We start from the raw sequence: 26,013 nt of genomic DNA, 5'->3' as shown, positions 1-26,013 counted from the left end.
ATGAGGTTTCCCTTAAGCACATAACTAACACTTATTTGTTCCCTTTTCCTCCCAAATTCTTCAACGTAAAGCAAGACAGAGAAACAGAAGTAATACAGCCCCTGCAGCTTCTTGCAGCCGTAATGCTGGGCAGAGGTTCAAGTCAATCAGTGTGGGGGTAGAAGGAACAGGACACACAAGCCTTATTCTCTGCTCAGTGCCCTCAGGAGTAAGGTGTTGGTTATGCTTTAAATCTCTACTCTTCTTTTATCCCATTTTACTCATTTTCAGAGACATCTGATTTTAAGAATTTGGAGCTGCCTTCTCTTGGACGTCATTAACATAATTACTTATTTTGTAATTTACTCACTGGATAGGTTAAACATATTCTTGTTCTTTTGTGTATGGAATGAGTTGTGTGTTGCATATCACTAATAAACTTCAGGAGTGAGGAATTTAGTATACAATAGAAAAGAGAGAACTATTCAAAAGTATTTCTCAAGTCAACTCATGACTAAGTGCATAGGGAGCTTAATAGTATTGGGATATCAAAGGCTGAAGATTAGCATCTTCTAAGAATGCCCTATGTGTCCACGCAATCACTGGTAAAAGCTTTTGAAAGCCTTTTAATATGACATTGTCCTCCATTTTCTGACAAACTGGAAGCATTACATACAGCTTAATAAGAGAAAAAGGGGGAAAACTAATTGACATAGAAAGGTCAAACAATGTAAATGTGATGTTTTCATGATGGGAAATATCTTCATAGTTGAAAAAGAAATGAGGCAGGTTATTGCAGATATTAATATAAAAAAAGCTCCTGCTGTTAACATTAACATCTGATTTGCCTAATACAGTTCATTACTGTTCAGCATTTCGTCTAAATCATTTTCTTATTAATGCTCAACCAACACCAAACAACTCCCTGGCACTAGCCTTAGACATCTCTATGAATTTTAGTAAATTTATTGTACTTGGTCCTGTTGTAATGAAGCTTCAGTGGATTTATAATAATCAGATACTTAGAATAAGCAGTGAGCATTGAGGAGACTCTTCATTCTTGGGTGAGCACAGTAAAATACCAGAGGTGCACAGGAGACATCCTCAAACTGGACAGATAGTAAGGCTGGGGTGAAGAGATATCCTTTTTCTAATTGTAAAGAGGCACAACTGTGAACATCTGCAAAACTGCTAACTTGAATTCCTCTTCCTAATCCCGAGGATTGTACCAGGACTGATTAGGTCCACCAACTATTCAGACAGCATTTAGCTGATGAGAAGGCAACCTGTTGTCCTTTTACCATGCAGGACTGCATCCTTCAGCAGGCAACTAGAAAATTTTAGGAACTGCCTTCCTCACTTTGATTTCAAAATATTAGCCAACGGGTAAAAAAAAAAAGTTTAAGGCTTCTAAAATTTTGGACTCTAAGAAATAAAGAAATCAGTGTCTCACCAAGAGAAGAGGTGTGTTATGGCAAAATCTGTAATATTTAGGTAATACATTATTCTTCACAGTATTTTGTGGAAAAAGATCACTGAGATTGATTCAACCACTATGATCAGAATGTTTGCTTTTTAATTAACACATTAACTTTGTTAGAGAACTATACTACAGAGCCTTTCTCTGAGCACAGATCATAGTAGTGAGCTGTATCTTTAGAAAACTATATATTATCTATTCTGAGAAGAAAGGCATGTGTGAATGTGGATTTTTCTTCTAACTTTGGTGTTCAGCTGACTGCACGGCATTTCAAGTAAAATATTAATTGATTTAATATTCAATATTTTATGCCAGCAAATATCAATGTCACAATCAGTACCTGAAACTGCTTCTACAATGGGACACACAATATTTCACAGGTGTGAATCTGTGTACTCAGGACTCACCATGGACCATTTAAAATGCTGGTCACAGCGAATACTGATGTACAGTAGATAGTAGCCATGGAAACCAGTCAGAGCTTACCTTAATAATATATTTTTTTAAAGAAAACTAGATTTCAAAGGGTGATTTTTCTCTTTCTTTGGGGGCACAGTGCATTATAACATCTAGGAAATTATCCATTAGAGGTTTTTCAAAGCAATTCCATCTTAAAATCCCTTGCAGATGTTGCAGTGCTCATTTCTGCACACTGAAGACCAGGTGTGTTATTAAGGCATGATAAACACACCAAAACCTCCCTGGGGAATGCAATAAGTGAGGAGCAGAATAGGATCACACCCAGGCTGCACTGAGAGGAGGCAGGTCCACTGCTGAAAATTTATTTCAAGCCACTCCTTGAGGGACAAACAATTGGGGAGGATGTGCCTGCCTGGGGAAGGCAGGCAGCCAGGCACCTAGAGAATGAATGCAGGGCAGGAGAGGAGGGGTGGAGCCCTGGCTCTTGTGGAGACTAGGTGCATGGTGAGAATTAATGCTTGAAGCCTGAGAATAGGGCAGATGGAAGCTCTTGGTAAATACAGGCTTTACTGAAATTTGCAGTGCGGAAAGTGAAGTTTTCTGGGAGGAAATAGTAATTTAGAAGGTATTTTTTATAGGAAGCAAAAAAGCTTTTTGACAGAAGATTGAAATCAGGTACTGAAAAGTGCATTCACAACATATTCTGAGTTGCAAAGGGCCCACAAGGACCATCAAGTCCAATGTTAAGTAAATGGACATTGAACTCACAAACCTTGAGAGCTATTAGCACCAAGCTCTAACCCACTGAGCTAATCTCATCTCCCTACAGGGAGGAAAGCTGTCTGGTCAGTAGTGGTCCCTGGGGAGGTATGCTGTTCAGCAGGAATTCTCTAACAACAAAGACTTGGCAGCTCTCTCAGCTGCAAAAATGACCATGCAGACCTGACTGAAGACACGTTTGCAGCTAAATATAAGTTCTGTGGCTGTGAAAAGCATAGGGAAGGAAAGAAAATGGGAGAGAAGCTTCCCCTTCCTTCAGCAGGGAGCCTATTCCTGCCTCTACCCCAGCCTGTCAGGCAGCAGACCTCCACTGTGGCTACTCTGGGGAGAAGCTCTGAAACAGATCCACAGGTAGAAGAAAAAGGAATGGAAAAGGTATCAAATGAAGTGGAAAAATAAATGATGAGCAGAAGCAGAGCTCAAGTCATTTTCCATTGCTTTGAAAGGATAATATGCCTAGAGAAGCAGGAAGACGTTTTATAGGTGTAAGATTGATTTTTTTTTTTCACTCCTGAAAATTTCTGTATATTCAAGTTTGTCATGCATGTTCACTTTGAAACAGTTTTCCTGTCCCATTAACTGTGCTTTGGTAAGAGCATATGACCTCTGCAACAGACCCTGCTGGACTTCCATGGGCAATTTAAAAAATAATATCCAAATGAGACCTGAAATCACCTCTGCCACATTTTTTCATTACTTCCTGTGCTAGGAAAAAACAACCAAAACCCAACCTTTATACCTGCCACATTAGTTAGAACGTAAAACCACTAGGAAAAAAATATTGATGTATTGTGGTGCACATGGCATTCACACTATTAATTTCAATTCACCACAAATTTAGCAGGGTGCCAAGTAACATCCTTCAAAGTTTGTGTAACTCTGTAGCAGAAACTGAATTAAGGTCCAAATTTCATAGTATGGTAAAAAATAGTTAACTGCAAAGGGTTGACAGATTACTATGCAGTCTTCCCCAAAACCCAAATATCAAGATGATTTACTACAAGATTATTTCCTGTCAAATTAAGAAACATTTTTTTCCAGCCTGGTTGGCAATTTTATAACATTTAGATGACAAGCTAACTGTCTGATCTCAAATTAAATCAGCAGACTTGTGAAATTATAACTGTTCTCTTAAAAAGAATAGTGCATGGAGAGGAAAGAAAAAACAACAGCAACAATTTTAATGACATTTCCATCTAGACTCTGAAAGTATTCCCTGGTAAGATACTAGTTTACCCTTTCCTGAATACAATGAAATCTAAGAGATGTCATCAGAATACCTGAGACTGTTTTTTACCCTGTGGAAAAACAAAAGCTTGATAGCATTCATATTCCTCAAAGAAATAACTTATCATTGAAAATATGACTCACAATAACCAAAAGCTCAGATGATTAACTTACAGTTCCAAGAACATGTCCTCTGCTGTTAAATATCAATCACAAAGTGCAGTGTGGCCATCAATATTTAAGACCTTCACCACTGGGAAATAGAGCACCACTCGGATACTCTTCCTCAAAATTTATTGTCACATCCCAAAATGGTAGATGAGATGTTTTCCAAAGTTTTGTTCCATGGAATTGTTTTGATTGTCTTTTAAGTACATTAAATTCTGTTCTCTAAGGTAGAAACTTTCTGATGATACGGGGGAAAAAAAGGATCTACATTTATGAAACAGCTTTTTTGCCCCCTCAATGCCAATGTGCTGGAATCAAATTCATGAGGCTCTTGAATCCAGGGCAGGAAGAAACATCTCAAAGGGGCACCACTGTCACCCTTCCCATGTGCTCAATTTCCCCTGTCCCCATGAATAAGCATTGAATATAGATAATATAATATCTATATAATATATATAGATAACATAATATAATATGAATATAATATAACATTCCCCATGAATATAGATATATTGCTCACTGAAATTGTCATAAGGGATGATCCCAGCTTCTGGCTTTTCCTGTGTTCTTCCTCACTCAGCATGAGCTTCCCCATCTTGCATGTGTGCTGCAATTGAAAGTAAATTGTAGGTTAACCACAAAAATTGTGTCATTTTGATTTTTTGCTGATAATTTGGTGATACATTCACAAAGATGCCATCTTCCCTTCTGCATCTCTCATCCAATAAACTTATTTAATGCAGGAAGCTTTTCATTACTTTCTGTGCCAAATGTTAGTCATATTTATTGAGAAATTATAGAACTCCTATAATTTGTCAGAAACTGTGAAATTTAAATATCTGTGTAATTTAAAGATCATCATCTTAATGATTTACAGGGACTCTCAGAATGAAGTGAACATTTATAATGAAAATACCATCCCTTCTCTCTGCTCCCTTTTTTCCCATTCAAGGAACTAAGAACAAGATACCTAGTAGGAAATGCAAAACTTTCTAAGGAGTAAACAGATCCAAAGAGCCTATGGCTTGGTAAAAGTAGAATAGCAAACAGTTAAAAGGTCACAGTTCAGCAATATTATGAGGAATGATCTGTAATTAGGAAGGAATGATCTGTATTCATTTAAAAAGGAATGATCTGTATTCATTTCAAATCCCCAAATAAAATTCAACACAGATCCTTCCTTAATATAGAAGTGTGATATTTTTCTTAAAAACGCAATTTAAACCGCATTTTAGATCTATATTTGAAAATTTGCATTGGATATTAAAGTGCACAGGTCTTTTTAACATGAAGCAGACTCTCATTTCAGAAGATTGGGAAAAGCTGTTAAAGGTTGATAAGTGAAATGGCTGAGTAAGGAAGGTTTATCCAGAAAACCATTTGCTCCAATGACTATAAATCTCATTAAAGAGGTTACAACAACTGTCTTCTTTTGAGCTAGTTTAGCACAGAGGTGGGAGTAACCAAACACTGAAGAAAAGGAAAAGCCAATTTTCCTCTTCTTTTTGTGAATCCTGGGAGCTCCAGTGATGTTACAAGCACATTACAATAAAATTAAAATACCACCAGCGCATAACATAAACCCAGACTGGATAATATACTGACTAAACAAAGCATTTAAAACTAACTTCTTGGCAGCTTCTGTTAGATACAGATAAATAAGGCATAAAAATGCCATTTTTTTATTTTTCACTTAAAATAAACTTACAGAACTTACAGAAAAATGTACTTTTTCATTTAGCTTGGACCAACTTGTGTGCAACTTTTTGCTTCTTTCAACTCCTGTAATTTGTTGCAGAAAGTTTCAATACATCGCTTTTTACGCCTTCCCTCCACCTTCCCAGTTTAACTTTCTTTTTTTTTATTATCTGAATAGCATAGCTCATTACATAATCAATCAATCAACCAATCTCTTTGGAATTCCCATCATTTCACCAAGATCATTTTTGCACCTGCTCCTGCAGTCTAGTCTATGAAATTTCAGCAAATGTCACTGTCAAACAGCCTCATAACATGCTCATGGCAGGTGTCGTGTGCACTGGTATTAATTAGTCAATACCATTCAGTTTCTTTGTCAGGTGAGCTGTGTTACTTCTTTTCTTTTTTCTTGTATCTGAATCAGTATCTACAATCCCACCATGCTGTGGCTGGTGTTTTCTGCAGAACATCATCCAGACACCAGGTGTAATGACATGTCTCCATCTTTTTTTTGGCAGAGAAGGTTTGGGTTTATGCTTGTTATGCTCTAACGTTTTGGCCAATGAAGTCAGCCCATCCATGCTGCAAATTTCACAGTGTTCTGAGTACAAGGAACCAGAAATTTCAAATCGTCTTGAGAAAGAAAGAAAGCTCCCTATAATTATGTAAACATGTCTGCTGTGCTGTGCTAGTTACAGCTGCACACCACCACATTTTGCAGAATGGTTTATTAGACTCACTTTTCTTGCTGCAATCCAGTTGGAGATAAATAGGCTTTACTCCCAGCTACAGGATAATGCTCAAATAGCAGACAAAAACTTCATGTATAATTCTCACATTAACACATGTTTTGTGAGGAATTCATGTGCACAGAGAAATTTGGGATCAAAAGAAGGAACGGTTTATGTGCTGGATGTCAGTGGCAGAAACAGGCACATTCAGTCTGTGTGAGGAACTTTTCTAGAATAAACAGAAGAATAATTCACACCATTACTGAGCATATTATCTATGAACCTGAGAAACTAAATTTGAACCTTTCTAAACATTTTGTTTCTCAATTACCCCACAGTCAGCAGCCCCTGGGAAACTGAAAAACCTGAGCAATTATATCTGAAGAAAAAGGGAAGAAATGGGACTATTCACCCAAAAGTTTGCTCCCAGGTAAATTCAGTCGTCTTTTTCCCATGTGTGCTCAAGTCTAGAGAATTCCACGTTGAGGAGTCAAGTTTCAATGTGCACTTTACCTGCCATCCAGTCCAAGGTTGTCAACATCATGAAAGCTATAAATCACATCAATCTTTGGTACAGAATCTGTTCTCTTCTACTTATTGCAGATCTGGCATCATTGCCTCTCTGTCCTGGATGCAAATGTCATCAGCTTCAGGATACCACTTATGCCATCCAATTCCAATCATAAAATTACTGCATGTAGAACTCAGGCATTTCAGGCTTAGAATAAACAAACAAACAAAAAAAGCCTATTTTGAACAATTTTCTTTCGTAGAGAATTCTGTATTTGCTATCATGCTTGATCTATACAATACAAACTTAAGCTTGCCTGTGTTTCACCTAAAATCTAGGATCTGTGATATTCTGAAGTATCAGTATGACTCCCATATTTGAAATTTTGTTTTCCATAATACTTATATATGTTTTTAATAGAGTTGTAGTAATAATTTCTCCCTCATGTAATGCAAACAAATTATAATTGAAAACAAATAATAATTTAAACAAGAAAAAAATCTGTGTCCTAATTTATGGCCATGATAAAAGTATTTTCATTTTTTGCTTCTAGTGATTTCCCAACCCATGTTGCTTGCAGCTTGAGATCCTTGCTCAGAAATTATTCTGGACTTTAGGCAACCATAGAAATGAATATATTTATTATCTATATGGTTTCATTCAATTCTTCCATACCATCTTGTTAAGTTTCTTCTTAAAAAGCCCTGACATTAAATAGTGACTTTTTTGCATTTCTTAATTCTCCTGACCAACAGTAGATGCAAAGGTTTGTCATTTAAAGATTATTTTGCCTTTTGATAATTTTATTAATTATAAGTTTAAATAATATCATTATAATAATATATAATTATTATAATAGAATAATGTTTAAATAATATTAAAAATTATAATGACAAGTTTTAAAGGGAATACACTACTAAAGCCTAACTCTGTTATGAATATTCCTTACCAGACAGACATACATGGTCTTCAATTTCCTTTCACTTACCCCTTTGCAAGAATTTGTAATCAAGAGTCTCTGGAATCTTCTTTCTCATATAACCTGGACATTTTCCAGGTACATCAAAACTGAGCATGTGAAGTCCATTGCTGATATCTTGGAACAGAAGAGGCAGGAATGATAACACTAAGGCAGAAGTACAACATCCTGATTGCAGGTAAAGCATGAACAATGTTGGCAACTAATTGCCATCACTGAGGGAACATTGTAGTCACAGTCTGTTAATTCTCCAATCTGCCATTAGTTACTGAATAGTAGCTAAGAAAGTGCCATTCAGGTAATGAGGAGGACATATAAAGCAGCAGCACACAGAACACATCAAAAGTTATGTCTCCATACTAATCCTCAGAAGTGATACAAAAAAAGTGGCAGGAGGACGTCTTCAGCATGGGAACATGATTATGGATTGGTTCTAACTGTGGTCAGAGTATGTCATTAATATCAGTCATGCCTCCAGGTGTACATTATCCCTTTGCTGTTGTGATGTCCTGTGTAACTACAACTCCTTCAATTTGCTCCAGAACCATCTCTTGTCCCTTCTGGCTGCAGCACGTGCAGTTACACGAACTCCCAGCTTCTCTGAGGGGACAGGCAACTCAAAGCCTGAGGAAGAATCAGGATTATCATCTCACCCTCCAGAAAAACTCATCAAGTTATAACTGGAGTACTGCTCAACAAAAATAGTTACCCTCAGATTCAAGATGAACTGCTACACAGTGAGAGCATAAAATTTTCTGTGTAGTGAATTATGAAACACAGATGGATTTTTATCCATTGTCAGTCTTGCACTAGACAAACACAGGAAGTGACAGGATCAAGTGGTAACGGTTTTAAACTGAGAGTAGAGTTTAGGTTAGATATTGGGAAGGAATTATTTACTCAAAGAGTGGTGAGGTACTGAAACACATAGGCTGGGTAAGATTTGGACTCTTCATCCCTGGGAGTGTTCAAGGCCAGGCTGGATAGGGCTTTAGAGACAACCTGGTCTAGTGGAAGACGTCCCTGCCCAAGGCTGGTGGGTTGGAACTAGACAACCTTTATGGTCCCTTCCAACACAAACCGCTCTGTGATCTATTTTACACTTGGTCATTAAGACAGTGCAGTAACACAGGTTGGTGGTCTGCCTTGCACTGTTAAACATGTAACTATCCACTTTAAAGTTATCACACACTAAAACAATACCCAAAAGCTAAAAGTGGTGAACATGCATTAAAAACTGGGCTCTTAGAGAACTGAAAGATTAGAAGATGAGCTAGAACAGAGGTAGAGGAAAGAAGGAAGTTGCATTTTAGAATCATGAACTGAGATATATAATGATTAAATGGTAAAAGAGGAATGGAAATAGTAAAAATAATAAGGAAATGAAATGCAGATTAATATTTAGAGATGGGGTGAATTAGTAGGTATTTGCTCTGGACGTTGGAGTAATCTTTTTCACATTAATCAAATGCGAATCATTAAAAAAGTTGTCTCATTTTAGTACCACAGTTTCACAAACTTCCTTACCCTCTCAATTTTTTTTTCTGTATTTCTTCTCTGTAGAAATATGCTGCAAAGATACGAAAATGTTTAGGTCTGAAATGTATCCTATTTGTCAAATTAAATTTTTATGAATAAATGACTTCTTTTGAAAACACTTATGAGCCTTTTCAGGTTTTTATTTCATTTCAGCCACTGGAAATTAATTTCTGAATCTCTCTCAGATATTCCTTATGATGAATGTATAATTTTATAAATAACTGGCCCACTTTACCATGACAAGAACTGTATGTCTGAGAACGGTTTTAACCAGAAGGCTGAGAAGTTCCTTACCTTGACATAACATGTGTTTTACCAGATATTTTGTAGGGAAGACACCCATGCTGATAAAAACAAATTGCACTATGAGCGAACTTTTAGCGAACAGATTTGGATTTTACATTACCCTTTGGATGGACTGATTCTATCACTCTCTGGTTGTAAGTAGCTGAATTATTTTTTCCTTATTGTTGTTATAACGAGCTGTGCAAGAAATTGTCCACCCTCTGCTCCTTCAGTTGTCAAGAACAATAAATGCTTTTGAGTGAAGTGTTAGGCAAAAATGCACATACTGATATCTTTATGGAAGGGAAAATATACCCCAATTGCAATTGTTTTTTAAGCTATCCTATTACCTTCAGTTCATGTTAATTAGATCCACAATAAAGTTTTCACTGCGTTGATGAACTGTAGCAAAGAAAGCTCATAAAACCTGGAGAGTTATTTCTGTTTGCTCAATGCCGTTGGACTGTGTGGCAAATGGGAGTAAGTTCTTACTGAAGCTCTCAGTTACACATATTCCCTGAGAAAATAAAAAGGTTAATTTGATTTCTATTTTCAATTTTCTTCTTTTCCTATATGCAGTGGGCAGCAGCTGTGATCTTGATTAACTATCTTGCTTTTCATACTATTTTATTAATCAGCAATTTGCTGTTTTAAGTTCCTTCACTAAATTTGCTTTATCAGTGATATTTTTTTTGTTCAGATATTTAACAGTTATTTTAACTTTGATATAATGTAAAAATTATTGATAAGAAATTTGTATTTTGATGACAATATTTCAGTAAAAAGGAATTAATAAATAGCAGAACCTTTATACTACACTATTATGAAGGAATGGAGCAATCATTACAGAGCATGATTGCTATAACAATACCTGAATAGTTCTTCTTTATAAATTGTGATAGAAGTGGAGGCAATGGTCTTTGTTTTCTCTTATCTTTTCCCACAGTATCCCAATAACATAGCTGGGAAAGGGAATTGGACATTATTGATGGAAGAGAATTTATATGCAAACGTACTGGAATTTTCCAAGCCACGGGAGGAAAAAATATTATAATAGGATAACCTGTGGAAAAGAGGAACCATGTGTTCTGAGTGGTATTGATTTTTCTTCTTTAGATTGGGTATTGATTGCTCGTGTCTGTCCATTGATTAGTGAAAAAGTCTATTTTTCACTTTCAAGAGAATCATCTTCATTGCTTTGTGCCCTTTATTCCTAGGCAAAATCCCTATGGATGCTACACTTCAGGAATTTTTAGGCATATGTGACCTTTTAATTATTTATGACTTGCATATCTATCAACTGAAATCTTATGGCAGGAAATGAGATTAAATTGCTCTGAAAGAAGAGTCAGGTTCTCCAAGTTGTATGCGTGAAGCATGGCATCCAAAGAGAGCCTATTGCTCTGCACAGATATTGCTCTGGCATACTAAAAATAAACTGTAGACTACATGTACAAAATTCTACAGTATTTTTCTTCATTACTCAAAAGACAGGAAATGCCATCATCTTATTTAAGAAGAAAGAGTAGGGGCTGCTCCTCAGGGTTTGGTCTTCTTTCTCACCAGGCAGGCCTGCCTTGGTCTTCCCCAAAGGAACACAGCTGCTTCCCCACCCCGCAGAAGAAATTGCCCGATCTCCTCCTGCAGAGACCTCCCCCAGTGCAGAGATGGCCATCAAGAACACACTCAGACCCTTACAGGAAGTTTTCTGCTGTGTGTACATCACTATATGATTTCAGTATACAAGTCAGAAAACAAGTATTGACTGCTGTTTGGGAGTTTATAATTGCAGCTAGCTCTTGGGGCTAGATGTCCTTCATACTTTGTTCATTTGCATTATGTTGCTACAGCAAATACAAAAGCCAGCTAAGCCTACAATGTACTCACACTCTAGAGAGGCACAAAGGCTAGTTGATAAAAATGAGGACTGTGGAGTGGGAAGAGTGTTCTTGGTTGTTTTGTTGGGGTTTTTCAATTCCTTTCTAAGAGTTTTATGGCTTTATCTTCAGTCCTACACATTCAATCTTTATTTTCTAGAAGAAATTAAAGAAAATTTAACATTGCTAATGTGTTTTTGACTTCACAAATGTATTTGAAACATGATAAAACTCCTTGCTTTCAAATATGTTTTCTCCAAAGCCAGTAATAGGTTTTAATGGCTCAGAAAGAATATCATAAATACAGCATCATCAAAACTAATCTACCATGAGAAGAATAGTAATGTCAAATGGCCTCTCCTACAGAAATGTTTTAATTTTAATTAATTACCTAATTTGTTGGAGCATTTGTAATATATATTTAATGACACTACAGTCTGGCACAGCCTTCCAGACAGTGTTCTGAGGAAACATGATCTAAGCATAGCCTCAAGCTGATATTATCAAATAACTCACCATGCTGTGTAAAAAAAATCCAGATAAAACAAGCAGCTAATGTTTCAGCTTCCAGGGCCTCAGGAAAGCTTGTTTTCACCCTAGCCTTTCTCTCTGGCAGCTCCATCACCTCTGCCTTTATATCTGGAATGTGCAGTAAATAAATATTCAGCACTGGCCTGGTTGTAGTTAGCACCAAGCAAACAATAGCCCATTACTATATATCACACTCCAATTACTAAAGATCTTGCCATGTGTCTAATAGTCTGATATAAACAGCCCATTAAGCTTTCTAATGGTGGTGTTAAATAAAGGGTGAACAAATAGTACTAGAACAGTTAGAAGCCCCTGGGCAGCTTTGCATCTTCCCATGCCACTCCTTTAATGAGATTATGTTATTGCTTTGGTTGGCAGAAACTCATTTGAAGGTTTCCAGTTCTCCTGCCCTTTTGTGTTGAACTGACAAGGCAGATGTATCTAAATATTTACCCTTTGGTCCATTTTCTTCAACAGAGTAAAGTTCTTGCCCTTTATTCCCACTTACGTCACTGCCTCTTTTTGCCAGACAGAGCAATGCCTCTCTCCTGATCAAGCAGGGAATCTCTGGTACAGACCCTCCCTGGAGTCTAATGCAGCCCATGAATCTCTCAGCATCTTGAGAGAAAGCATCAGTCATGTAAATGACCCCTGCATCAGTGTTCTGGCAAGGCATTGTAAGAGCTTATTCAATTATGGTACAATATTTTTTCCAATTAGGGGAATGTCCATTATTTTTCTTTATTTTGATTAAAAATAGTAGAGCCTTTCAAAGTAAGAATAACTACCAAAAAAAGCCACTTAAGACTTGGAAATGTAAATTCAAAAGACAATATATCAGAAATAATAAGTAAAATAATTTAATAACAATTTAATAATTTAATAACAAGTAAAATAATTGAAGAAGTATTAGATTAGAATAAAAATGTTTACAGAACTCTAAAACTAAGTTTCCTTTATAAAGGCTATAGCATAGTTGGTGTGTGTTATACAGAGTATTGAAACACCAGGAAACAACATTCAGTAATGATCTCCATCACAGACTGAAACTGCCTTAACTGCTGAGCTCTAGTATAAACAAATAAACTGAAAAAAATTACAAAACTGACTTTAAAAGCCTGGGTCTCACAGATTGATTGTTGTTTAGTTTAAGCCATAATGAACAGTAAACTATGGACATGCTGTTTACTTTTAGAGATGTTAGTATGCCAGAAGACAGAAATTATGCAGCTCTTTAGTTTAGATCTAGCTGACAAAACCTGCTAAATTGTTGTAAAAATTCAACTTTGATATTATACACTAATCAAGTCCAGAATGATGGTGTATTTTGTATGTAAAACACAATAAAATGTTACACATAACATCCTGGCACTTAGAATTTGTTTCAGCAGTGTTTCTTTCTTTTAAGTTCTGCTAATTTAGTAATTACAAAAACAATCAACAAGCCTTTTGCCCAAAGGTCTTCTATGAAGCTAATAGATTTAGCAGGAACCATGATAAAAACCAGCATCATAGCACTGGACTGATGCAGTGCTGCATCAAGGGGACCTCCTTTCAAGACTAGAAAATAAGCTAGCATTTTTCTTGCTGTAATTTTGGGGAACCTGCCTGATATAACACCTTGGGTGTCATCTAGGGATGACTGTGACTACGGTTTGCAATGTATTTTACTGTACAGACAAATTTTTCAAATTTGTCACTGTCGTCCAAATTTTCCACAGCTGTCACTGAACAAGCTTTGCAGTAATATCAATCAAAGATTACAAGAAAACTTCTGCTCTGCATTATTTTGTTCAGTTTGGTAGGGATTTCCCTAACAGCTCAAGCAAAATGTAATCAAGGATACAAAGACGCTCTATCACCTCTTTGTGACACAGCCTCAAATAGAAAAACATTTTTAAATAAGTGGTTGGTGCTCCAGAACTTCCTGGTTAGGAAAGGGGATCTATTGGAAGATCTCATGAACCACAGTTAGGCAAATGGGAGCAGAGACTGCACTTTCCTCCAGTATATCAGCTGCTAGCTCTCCATCTGCAGGAGCTTTCTTTGTTCTTCTAAGAAGGAAGCAGTTAAAAATCTGAAAAGGCCAAAATGGAGTGTTCACAGAAGTCACAGAATGAGAAGAAAATTCTGTTCCTTGAATAAGTTGAGGCCTGAAGTCATTTTGTGGTAAGCAAAAAAACCAAAAGCTGTTGGAAATGAGACTGCACACACAGATGGAAGCCACATCCAGGGATGTCAGAAGTTTCTGATGGAACTGACAGATATTAAGGTAACCTATGTATTAAACTTCACAGATTCATGATATATATGATTTAGACTGACCTCATTTTAGATACTTAAACTGTAGATTTTTTTACCTCTGACCTCATTGCTGGAGGTTCTTCTTGTAATTGACAGTATAAAGGAGGTATATAGGTAGTTTTAGGGCATGTTTCATTCTAGCTCCTCTTGCCTTAGATGAATCTCATTTTACAAATGCATATTTCATTTCACTCATTAAAAATTAATTTTAGGCCACCAGTTCAGTCACAAAGCCAGATCCACATTATTGCCAGTCATATCAGATCAAATGTGAAGCTGGAAATGCCAATGTCCCAAACCACAAATTTCTTAGAACAAAGAATCCAAAAAGCTTCTAGCTCATGGGGAAAAAAAGAAAGCATAAGAACTTCTAACACGTAAAAATCATCAGCATACTTAGTATGCTATGAGGAAGCCAGCAGATATTGAATTTGGACTTGTTGTTACTATGACTTCATGCAGCATCAAGTAATGATTAAAGCAGGGTATGAAGGAGCTGCTAAGCTGTATTACCCTGGCATATCACTTCAAGGAAAAAGAGATGGTAAATCACAAATCACTGACTGGTCTACTTGAACAACCTTCACCACTTCAGACATTGTAAGAAAGCCAAATGGTGATGTGAGACCATACACTGATGTTAAGAAATAGCCCATAAATAACCTCTCTCATATTTACAATAGTAAAAAACAGGAAGAAAAACTGTAGCAGTTTAATCTTTTCATAAATTACCATTTTCAACACGCCTGAGCATGTAATGAAATCCCTCCTGGTTGTCCCAGTTCTGCAAGAGCCTTTTAGATTCACTAAAGTGTTGAAGACATTTCAGATTTAATAAACAGCCCTCATTTAAAACACGAGAATTAAAGACAAGCAGTCAGGTCACTGTCTTTAATTCCACAGGACAAAGAAGAAATATTTGGTAAGAGAGTAAACAGCAGCTGCATAACTAAACAGGACTGGAAAGAACAGTCTGGCTCACCACATCCAGTCTCATTCTAAAATCTCCTGAACTTACAAATCTCCATCTAAAGAAAATTTCTTTTTTATCCTAACCCCTTACCAAAGTCTATTGCAGAATCATCACCAGACTTTTAAACAAAAGATTAGATTTTTTTTTTTTGCAATAACTAACACAGGAATTCCTGCAGTTTATTTGCAGTCTAGGCTAATTGAGAAGAATGCTGCCTTTTTCATAATCTCTGACCACCTATCTTCCCATATCAGCTCATATGTCACAGCAAACCTTTTACTTAGTGCAGCTTCTTCTTCAGAAGCATTCTGAAGCATTCTGAATGCTTCTTTGAAGCATTTCTTTGGCTGAAAGAGAATACCTATGTGCTGGTTTTGGCTGGGGTAGAGTCAATTTTCTCCACAGTAGCTAGTATGGAGCTACATTTTGGATTTGTGTTGGAAACTGAGGCATCTGTTCTTGATAACACAGGGATGTTTTAGCTATAAGTGAGCAGTGCTTACACAGGGTCAAAGTCTTTTTTTCTCCCCATCTTCACACCAAAGGAATATGTGATAATAAGCATAATATGAATCATTTTTACTGCTTTTTAAAATTATTACTATGATATATAACTTATCAGAAATGACAACTGATTGGCCATCAATGTTTTGCAATTCTCCATAACAGTGTTCTGTTCTCATTTGAATAGCTGGAGTCATACCGTGCAAAATCTCCAGCACTGCCAGAATTCTGCCAAGAGTTAACTTTATTGTCTCTGAGTACTCAGTCCCATATAAATATCTATATTCTCATTATATTCCCAGAAATATACTGTTCACTATTTGCTGTAGTTCCACTGAAAATCCTTTGGTTCACAACTAGGGAAAGGAAATGACACTGTAAGAGTTAGATGTGCAATAAGGCTTTACAGAGACAGATTAAAAGTCAGCAGAAAGATAAGGAATCACACAGAATCACAGAATAATGAGGTTGGAAGAGACCTCTAAGATCATCAAGTCCAAGCTATGCCCTTGCGCGTCAACTAGACTATAGCACCATGTCCAGTCTTTTTTTAAACATATCTAGAGATGGTGATTCTACCACCTCCCTGGGAAGAGCATTCCAGTAGGTTTTGTTGTTGTTGTTGTTTGGTTGGTTTTTTTTAGGTCTTGAAATGAAAAAGTTGAGATTTTGAGGTGTGAGGATGTAAAGGCTTAATGTTGCCCAGGAGATGGAAAACCACATTAAAAAAGATTTGTCTGCTGTACCTCACTGAAGAAATTTGTTAGCATAACAGTGGAGGAAAACTGTAAACTGAGTGAGTAATATACATTGATGCTTGAGCACAAAAGGCAAATGCACAATCAATATTTATTTGTAAACACATACGGGCAGAAGCAACTGTTACCCCTCAGTGTCACATTAAGTGTAAAAGGGATCTTGCAATAATTGGGTTTTGCCATTGTTCTGGTCAAAATATGTAAATTCTGGAAAGCAGCTGGACTTAAACATGTGTGACTGCAATGAAGTAATTTTCCAGACTTGGAGAAAATGCCTTCAGGAGGCTCTGTCTGTGCTATAACCAAACCACCACAAGGAAATTACACCCACAACCCACACTTCGACAAAACCAGACTAAACAAAAGAGGCATTCCAAAAACTTAACACATTTAAAAGCACGAGCTCTGCTCTGACATTTCAGCTTGCCCTAGTGTGGACTTGGACTTTTTTTTTTTTTAATCTGAAAGTCCTATAGCAAGGCCCATTTGGTCTATGTGAGTTCAAAAAGAGAATAACTTTGTCTGAGACACACACATGTCAATATGAGAACTCCTTGAAGGTCTCCTTCACATAAAATGTACATGCCCAAAAAGATTAGGTGGCTGCTGCTACTGGGCATTGCATTCCAGGTTTAATCTGTTGGCTACCTTAATTATTTCCTTCTATATGACTTACTTCATAAAAGAAATTGCTAAAAGCCTATACCTGGTGAAAGTCCACCTGTTACTTGTGGATATAAAATGCCTCCAGAGAAAAATGTGGAAGTAGAAAACACAGAAACAATTCTTTTAGCCATGACAAAAGCAGATTTCACTTACTACTTTTTCCTCCTCTAAATAATTCAGCAACTGGGAGATTTCATGTCAGCAATTTCATTATAGGAATAAAATTATTTCACAACCCCCTTTCCTTTTCTTTCACAATTGACACAGGTTCAGCTCCTCAGAGAGACTCTTGAATTCTTAAATGTCAACACTAGTGCTAATAACCATCAGGCCCTTCAATTTCTTGCTTAAATTTCCTTAGCACATGGAAGAATGGATCCTTTAGTATCTGTATTACTGCATTTCTAAAGGGAATGGAAAGTGAGCTACACTGTAACTAACTGGGCATAATGAGCTTTTACTGGGATTTAGAAGCTGTTAATAACCACAGTCTGTCTCCATAAATTAAAAACAATACCTGGTCTCTTATAGTTTTCCTTCACTTGGTATCTGTCTTGTTCATACTTTATGGTGGCTGTCAGTGCATTTATTGTACTAGAAGTTAAGATTTCCCAAATGGAAGATGTATTTCTAGGAAAAACTGCCAGCACTGTACAGGTGAGAGAAATACTGTCCTTTAATAAATATGAGCAAGAACTTTGAGTGAATGTTTTAATCTTTGCACAAAATATTGAAAATTGTCTTCCTGTAGCTTGGAGGAAATATTAAACCAGCAGGGCAGTTAATGCATTTCCTGGGACTAATATAAAAAAATAATGAGATAAAATCAGATAAATTATGTTAAAGACAGGATATGAAAATGCAGGCATAACAGTACACCTGCAATAGCTAACAAGAGGGAAGCAGGAGTAAATGGTGTTCTGCAGCACAGCCCATTGGCAGCAGCGTGCTGAGGGCACGTCTTCAGTGTATTCATCTTTTCCAACCTGACTTTTAAAAGTATACATCTTTTTCCCTGAAAAGTCTATTTCTGTAATCTGGGACAGTTATATTTCCTCTAAGTGCTGCAGGAGCTTTCCTACTTGTTCTCTCTGTATTTCTATATGGCAGTGGCATGTGCTCTCTTCCCTTCTCAGTCCAGCCATGCACAGCAATGGGTTCCAGAGACACAGACATTTTCTCTGTTCCTCTCCTGACTGGTGGCAGAACAGGCTGGATAATCTGCATGCAAGCACACAAAAAGGTAAGGATTGAGAAATATTTTCCCTTTCAGGTCATCCTGCATTGAATACCCCATCCTGATTTATAAAGTATGTTATGCTAACACCTAAGAGTGTTAGCATAACTTAACTCTTAACTCCTGCATTGAATACCCCATCCTGATTTATGCTAACACCTAAGGAGAGCTGTTCTTAGAGTCTCTGAAGACAAGGGTTATGGGCACATTCCCTGTTCTAAATCCTGCCTAATTCCTCTCTAAAACAACCTGTTGCAAATGCTGCCCAGTTTCAAAATGCTGCAGCCCATTCTCAGCACACTCCCCATGCCTCCAGATCTCCCTGAGGGATAACAGGGACCTGAGTCCCCTCACAACTCCAACAGAGCTGATTTTTCAAACCCCTTGGTTTTATAGTCTTTGAGGGATGTAACTACATTTTAAGGTGCTGAATCTTTCTTTGCAATTTTTTTAATCTGTTCTGGAACAAGGACTTCCTATAACTGGGGAAAATCCTGTTCAGATTGCTACTAAGGGAATCTATCATTAAAACAGGCAAATTTCTAAGAGCAGAAATCAAAAAATCTCTTTTGTAAATAAGATCAGTGCCTCTACAGTTATCTTGGAAATTCAGTATTTTCTTGAACCAGTAACTGGTGATTCTGATGCTTGAATGTGACTCAGTGATTTAAACATGATCAGCCATTATTCTCTTTCTATTGTCTCATTTTCTCACTGGTAATTAATGTCTTACATGATGCATTCACTCGATTACAGAAAAAACTGTCTGACCATTTCAGCTTTTTAGCCTTTTCAGATTCTTTCCCAGGACTCACATCTGACAAGTACCTTTCTTCCAACTAATTGTTACTTTTTATTTCCTCCCTTTCTTGCCTTCTTGCAAGCACATAAACACATATTTTTTCCCCCAGCATGTAAGGAAAGGGAGTGGAAGGGAACTTCTTCAAGAAGAGTTCTAATCCTCTGTCAATCAATACTAAAAGGTTCCGGGCATCATGACTAATAGTGGGGTGACTCTCCCTCTTACTGGCATTGCACACATCACAGAACCTTCCAAGACACCAAGTCAAACACCAGGAAAAGCTGCCCATTGTCCTATTTGTCTGCTTGAACTTATGCTTTCAGAAAGTGGGAAACCTCAGCCAACAAATTATACTTAGGAAAACATTACTTCATGTCAAAACATATATGGAGGAGGAAGTCAGCGATCCCTAGTATTGGTTTCTTGAAGGTGTTTTGTCCTTCATGAATTTCAGAAGCCTGAGCATTCATGGAACAGGATAAAATAGATTTTTTTGTCTCTTTATACAACATTTATTGTTTCCTCCATAATGTAGATCAGAGGAAAATTATGCAGTTGATATTACATGGAAATATGAAATTGCTTCTTTAATACCTCTTACCAGTTTCTGCAATCTTTGGAATTCTTCTGATATCCTGTTTTCTGAGATATATGGGTCACTTCAGAAAGACTAAATCCAATCTCTAAAAGCTACACATACTAATTAGATTTTTCAATAAATAATTTAGCAAGTCTGTTTCAGTTGAGAGGTTTCATTAAATACTTGAAAATAATTTAAAATTTTGTATCTTTTTACATCTGACACAGGTTTGTCTCCCCAGAGATATCTCTAGGTTTTAAAATGCAATTGCACTGTTATTCCAATAAACCATTTGCAGCTATTCTGCATACATTTGCTTTGTCATATTGATTATTTTAATTCTTCTTTTTTTTTTTTTAATTTTTTTCTAGAATTCATTGGTATTCACTCTTTAAAGAGGGAGATCTTAACCTGAGGCTTACAAAGGTCTGTCTTGCCTCTGGAAATTTTTCTGCCATGGGATTAATGAAAGTTATATATAAAATAATATAAGATGAACACAGTATTTTACTATTCCACCCTCTTTCATAAATTTTATTTCCTCTCTTAATTTGAAATCACTTTTGCTTCATAATTAAGCAGTTTTTGTGTTCAATATTTTTCTTTCTTATCACAAACAAGGCTTCAGTCTTTGAAATCTGCATGATATCATAAGAATGTTCCTGTTTTGTGAGTGGTGTTTAACGTCATTACAGTGTCTTATTAATGGCTCCATTGTACTTCTTTGAATAATTAAATTCTGCTAATGGCTGTAGTATTTTCATGAGCGACATTATCCTTTTTTATTATTATTACTGCCAATGAAGAATAGGAAGATGCCAACAACTAAAATGCAGCTCTTGTGGAACCCAAGGACATATATTTAGCATAAATCAATCCCATCAGAATGAACTACAGAACAAGGCAAAGAGTTTTTCTGGAAGAGTTTCAAAACACCATCAATAAAGTGATGCTACAATTGATTACTTCTCAGCACACATTCCAAGATAAATGACCTGTGATTCCATTTAAAAGTTAATGCTGAAATGTCTTCAAATGCTAATAGCCAAGAGCAATACATAAACACTATAAAAAGAACCAAGCATATATTAGAGGCAAAAAAATACAGGCATGCAGATCTACTACAAAAATACACAAAAAGACCTTTTTAAATACCCAAATATGTTTTTTTCACAGGTATTTACAAGGTAAAAGACAATTACTAGACAAAGACATAAAACAATTAAACTTTGAAGCTAATCCATAAATTAAAACTCTTTCAGCAATATAAAATTTGTTTCTGAATATTGTCAGTTACTGTTTAAACTCCTAAATTTCTCTCTTGATAAATCCTGAAGGGCTAAATCCCACTGTTAAAGCAATAGCATGCAGTAGGGTTGTTTGCTCAGAGTTTCTTTGTCTCAGAGGCAGCTCATGGCAGTCCACTCAGCAGCCCATTCCACAATAAAAATGGGAAACACATAGACTTGTGTTCTCCGGGAATCTTGACAGTTCTGTAGATGTGCACAGATGTCAGACAAACAAATAGTATGAGCCAGACAAACAAATAAATAGACTTTTTGGTCTTTGCAGTGTGGAAAGACACTTTGTTCATGATGTTATGTCACTACTGCCAGCCCTGCCAGACACACACAACACAGCCAGGATCATTTGGGAGCCAAAACCAACTTGTCCTGATGGAGCCATTTCTGGGAAATCAGTAACACGTGTGCAATGCATTTACACCAGCAGATAGAGCAGGATTTCTGTGCCTTGTAGAAGGGGAGGTACTAAAATACATTCCTCACAGTAACATTGGATGGTAACAAACAATGATTTTAATATAGAGGTCTATGAAATATTTATGGTGAGGAGCATTATGAAAAGGTATATAATTGTCACCTCAAATAACCAGCAACTGAACATCATAATCCATTTTGCTCCTTCCAATCTGTCAGCCAACTTGTGTTTATTTGCAAACTGGCTTTGGTCCACATTTACCAGGACAAACTGGTTACAATGGAAATGTTTCTATTTAAAATAGATCCAAAGAATAGTATTTTTTCCCCCAAATGATTATATATTAATCTGAAGATCTAGGAAAGTCTGCTTTTCATATTTGACATTGTTATTAAAAGATTGTCTCATTAAATACGCTGGCCCATTCTGGTGTTTTTAGTTTGGATTACTAAGTAACATACACTTGCAAATATGTTTGGTGACTCATGTAAAAGCAGAAATTATGTAACTTGCATACAATTTTCCTACTTCACTGCAGAAATTCCTCCATTGTCAAAGATACCCATTACCAAGAGCTACATTAACTTCTTAAACTCACAATGGCTACAAGCACCTGCATAATTGTCAGCCAGACTTGGTGGCTAATTGTGTTTCTGAAGTGCATTATATGTGTTCTGCTAAGAGAAATAATGGAAGTTTAATGTTCACACTGCCTCTAGAGCAGAATGGTGATTAGTGTATGATTTTTAAAAACAGATTATTTTACTGAAACTAATGCCTTTTTTGCAAGAAAATGAGCATGTCAATCTTTATAATAGAGAGGAAAGAGAAAAAACACTGCCATGTCATTTTCGACCACAACACAAGTGCATTGGATATTTTCTCTTTTAAAAAAACCTCCTTTTCCTTCCCTTTCTAAGAAGAAAGCTGAAAAATATAGATCTGTACTTTTCTTGAAACTGCTGTGTTGAAACAAGAGTCATGATAGGATCTCAATGTGTCTTGAGCAGCAAAACCAAAAAGGTTTTTTAACTGAAAGACTTTAGAACTGACTAACTTACCTTAGTTGGAATGTTCAGAATAAAAAGATATCAATTTTAGAACATGCCCAGCTTGAAAACACAGGGATTAATTCCTTGTGTTCAAGTAAGATTTGATGATTTATCATTTCAGATCAGTAGAAAATCCAACTCCTCCATTACAAAATTAACATTAGACATAGTATCAAGAAAAAACCATCCACCTCTACAATACTTTGATCACCTTCTTTAATTTCTTCTTGCAATGATAAACATAAGGAAAAACAAAAGCTTCGACCCTCATTCAGATCATGTTGTACCTTGGGAAAAGAATCATTGTCTCAGTGCTCACTGCCCACGGGTATTCAGATACCCTATATTACCTTAAAGGACATGGAAACCACTAGCAAATGAAATCACCTAACAATGCTAAACTGTATATTGATATTGTAATCACAGGATGATTCTTGTATATTAGATAAACATTTTTCAATTTGTATAATACTACTTATCAATTAATTTCTTATTCACATCTCCAACTCAAATTACTAAAGTACATCAAATATTCACAACTATCATCAATGTCTAGCTGCCTGAGAAGGAATCTCTAATGAAAACATGAATAAAGCAAAAATGTTGAATGTGATTGTAGAATAATTTATTTTGTACCTTTCATTACAGCAAGAATCCTTTGATGCATATTATAACAAATACCTTTTGCTAGCTGCAAAACTTTAGAGTGTTGTGAAAAAATAAAGTGGAGGATTACTTTTTTTAACTAATAACTCAGGTTTAAATCTTCTCATCACCATGTGCACTTCCTATGCTTCCAAAATGTCCTTATGTCTTTTTAAACAAAGCCTTCATCTTAATTCAACCTGATTTCCTTCCTCCCACCATCCCTCAGGGGGTTCACTCAATGATCTGACATGCACAGAACATTATCTATCACAAAGGATGATGAATAACTATAAAGCCCCACTTCTGTGGATATCAGGACCTTTGGGGAGAAAGCCTGGATTTAGTGAGGTCACCTACTCTAGGGTCAGTGCTGATCCTGTTGAGCCACGAGCAGACAACAAGAGTCCACCACAAAAAGCCCAAGCCCTCCCCAGTGGGTCATTTGAAAGAAATCCAGAGGAAGACAATAGAGAAGGCCATGCCTCACATTTCGCAAAGTAAACTGGGATGTCATTTGTAAGACTAAAATTACTGTGCTTCTTTGCTTTTGGGCAGTAACATTGAGAGAAGATGTAAAAGAGCTTCAAAAAGAAAAAAAAAGTTTTGGGGAATTTTTATGCAGTAACGAAAGCAAAAGTATATTTATGACAGAAAGGGAAACTTTTTATAAATACTGAGAAGAAGTTACATAAAATGTTTCTCCACTCTGAGTGTGTGTGTTCATGTGTGTCCTAGGATGTGTGCACACCTATAAAGACACAGGGAAAGATGAAACTGCACAAGCTGGGTATTACTGTAATGAGCATTTCCTTCCTTCTCAGTGTGTTCAATGCTATTTGTGGGTCACACTCAAAGGTTCAAATTCAATTTCTGGTCAGGTAAGAGCTCAGCTTATGCCAATGGGAGTGTTGTTCATTTCAAGGATGAGAAAAAAAATAGGCCCTCAGGTATTAAAATATCTTACCACAGGGATATTTTTATTATAAAGATCTTAAAATGATCCTCTCCAAAACTTGATGAAGAAACAGACAGAACCTCAACTGCAAGCAAAGGTTCTGCCAGGTGAATGGTCCCATGTAAAAACCCCTTTTTGGGAAAAAAAGGGTTTCTGACCTGAAAGGAAACACAGGAAACTGCCTCAGCTTGCAATTAAGTTCTGGTCTTAAAAGCTTTTTAATGAAATTCTGTGGGCAGAAGGACAGGCATCCTGTCTGGTCTTACTTTTTTGGCATCCAAGCTCTGCATTTTCATACCACGGACAACCTGAAATTGAAAATACTTGTCACAAGAGGGTTATTCTTCCATCATCAGTTTTCAAAGCTGTCAGTGAAGCATCTTCTAGGAAACCCCATGGGCTCAATTTCTGCTTGACTGAGGTTAGATTTCTCTGCCAAGCCCCCTCCAAGGAAGGCAGAATACATCTCTGCACAAAGAAGGCAAAAAGTGCAATGATGCCCTCCTTGTGTGTGAATGAAATGCAAGGGAGCACCTTATGGATAACTGGAGATCACAGAGGAGCTCTTCCCATTGCTGGTGTTCTACCTTCAAAAGGGTAATTAGACTCCTGCCATCCCAATAGATGTGAATCTAAACCATTGACTTTAGGCTCTCAGAATCCTTGCAAATCCTATCAGAGTTTTCAAAATTGTCTTGAAATTCATGTTAGTAAAAAATTGCTGGTGATTTTTTGGGATGTGTATGAGCCATTTGATGCATAATAGCATTATTAAATGTTCTGCAGTTAAGGAATCTTTCCTGTATAGAAGAGCTGTTGCCTACATTTCTCTGATGTCTAATTCTGCTTAGATTTATGGTGCCTGCTCACTGTCCTTTATTAAATGCTTCCATTAACTTTTCTGTTACATTTTTTCACAGTTTACAGCTCTATAAAATTGAGTTACTATCTATGCAAATTCATATCATTTGCATTTGTAGAAGTCCTGATCCAAATAAATGTGTTATCTCTCTACATATTTGGTATATGTAGAAGCAAACCTTTGCCTAATTTTTCACAATGCAGTGACTTTTCCTATTTCACCAAATCCGATTAAAATAAGTCTCTGTACCATCTTGTGATGATGTGGGGGAAAGGTATAAAATAAGAGTCAGATCTGACCCATACATAGTGGTGACAGTAATTCTTTGAGTCCTGATCTTGCTTAGTCAAAAACTTCCAAATTTGTTTCAATTTTCCTTCTATGGACTAGATCTACAAAAGTATTGCATGACAATTTTTTAAGGATGTATTTTGTTTGGTTACCCTTACCACAGACTCAAATTTCCAAGTTTCAGTAGTGCTGTGCCAGATGTCTGGAACACCACTGTATGCAAAGATTTAAGACTTTCCTTTGTCCTTAGTCTTTCCTACTGAACAGTTTAGTCAACTGGCTCCCCAGCCCAGCACTCTTTGTGGATAACATTTCCAAGTCCCTTTTGCCCTGCAAACACAGCTTGGAGGCCACACTAAAGGTTGTAGAAAGTTCTCTAGGGCTCAAGGAATCAATAAATTGGTAGTTCACACTCAAGGGAAATCAGTTAACTTCTTCCTTATGCTCTCTGTCACAG

General features: G+C 36.6%; 1 long non-coding RNA gene across 1 annotated transcript in view; it reads left to right on the top strand.

Annotated features, from left to right (window-relative positions):
- Nucleotides 1-13,530, top strand: part of LOC120499323 — a 42,011-nt gene extending 28,481 nt beyond the window's left edge. Inside the window, exons 2-6 of the long non-coding RNA XR_005626847.1 lie at nucleotides 6,822-6,913; nucleotides 8,052-8,151; nucleotides 9,832-9,952; nucleotides 10,744-10,892; nucleotides 11,364-13,530. This is a non-coding gene — a long non-coding RNA (uncharacterized LOC120499323). The remainder of the gene's footprint in view (nucleotides 1-6,821; nucleotides 6,914-8,051; nucleotides 8,152-9,831; nucleotides 9,953-10,743; nucleotides 10,893-11,363) is intronic.
- Nucleotides 13,531-26,013: the final 12,483 nt, after the last annotated feature.

This window comes from Passer montanus, unplaced genomic scaffold, assembly GCF_014805655.1.
Source record: "Passer montanus isolate IOZ18808 unplaced genomic scaffold, ASM1480565v1 scaffold16, whole genome shotgun sequence".
NCBI classification, from domain to species: Eukaryota; Metazoa; Chordata; class Aves; order Passeriformes; family Passeridae; genus Passer; species Passer montanus.
The sequence above is the reverse complement of the archived record's forward strand: the minus strand, read 5'-3'. Positions and strand labels throughout refer to the sequence as shown.